Source organism: Bison bison, unplaced genomic scaffold (assembly GCF_000754665.1).
Source record: "Bison bison bison isolate TAMUID 2011002044 unplaced genomic scaffold, Bison_UMD1.0 scf7180017864500, whole genome shotgun sequence".
Lineage (NCBI taxonomy): Eukaryota > Metazoa > Chordata > Mammalia > Artiodactyla > Bovidae > Bison > Bison bison.
Genome location: NW_011495059.1, coordinates 8,075,860 through 8,076,700, shown reverse-complemented (window position 1 = coordinate 8,076,700; position 841 = coordinate 8,075,860).

Below are 841 nucleotides of genomic sequence, written 5' to 3'. Positions count from 1 at the left end.
TCTACCACATATCCTTCACCTTGGCTGTTTCTGGGTGAGTGCATAATCTTGGCCAGGTAGAAGCTTATTAACATTGGGATCTGTCATTACATTGGGATGAAAATTGTCTAAACTTTGAAACCGGTTGTTAGCTGAATGAATTGCTTCATAGTTCTGTTAGGAATGGTCATTTTGTTTGTGGTGTCAATTTGCAGTAAATAATTGTCTCTAAGAAGAGATTGAATTGTCCATGGGTCCAGGTGGAGAGACGGGTCCAAGTACTGTGTATTTTTTTTCCTTGAGCCTATCAGTGGCTTTGTTTCCAGCTCCGTAACATGCAGAGGAGGAACATTTCCTTACTTTAGTGGCTGGTGAGGTTTGGAACTGATTCTCAGGTCAGCCCTGGCACATAGTTGGAATACAGCGAACTTTCAAAAGTGCATACCCTGGTATGCACATAAACATTCATCTTTTTGGCTAGTTTTCCTAGCAGTTTGTAAAAAGAATGGCTTTTTGGTATAGAACAGGGAGCATATTTCTTTTGGTAACAAGCCAAGTAGTAAATATGTTTGGCTTTATTGGCCCCAGAGCATTCCATTCTCTCCTGTAGCAGTGCATAAACAAATGGGTGTGGTTGTATCCCAATAAAATTTTATTTACAGCCCCCCCCAAAAACAAGACAGCTGGCTGGATTTTTTGCAGGGGGTAGGTAGGACATGGAACCTAGCATGTGGGATCTTCCCTGGCCAGGAATGGGATCCAGGTCCCCTACTTTGGGAGCAAGGAGATTAATCACTGGACTACCAGGGAAGTCCTAGCTTGCTGAATTTGATTCATGGGTTATAGGGCTTCCCTGGTAGCT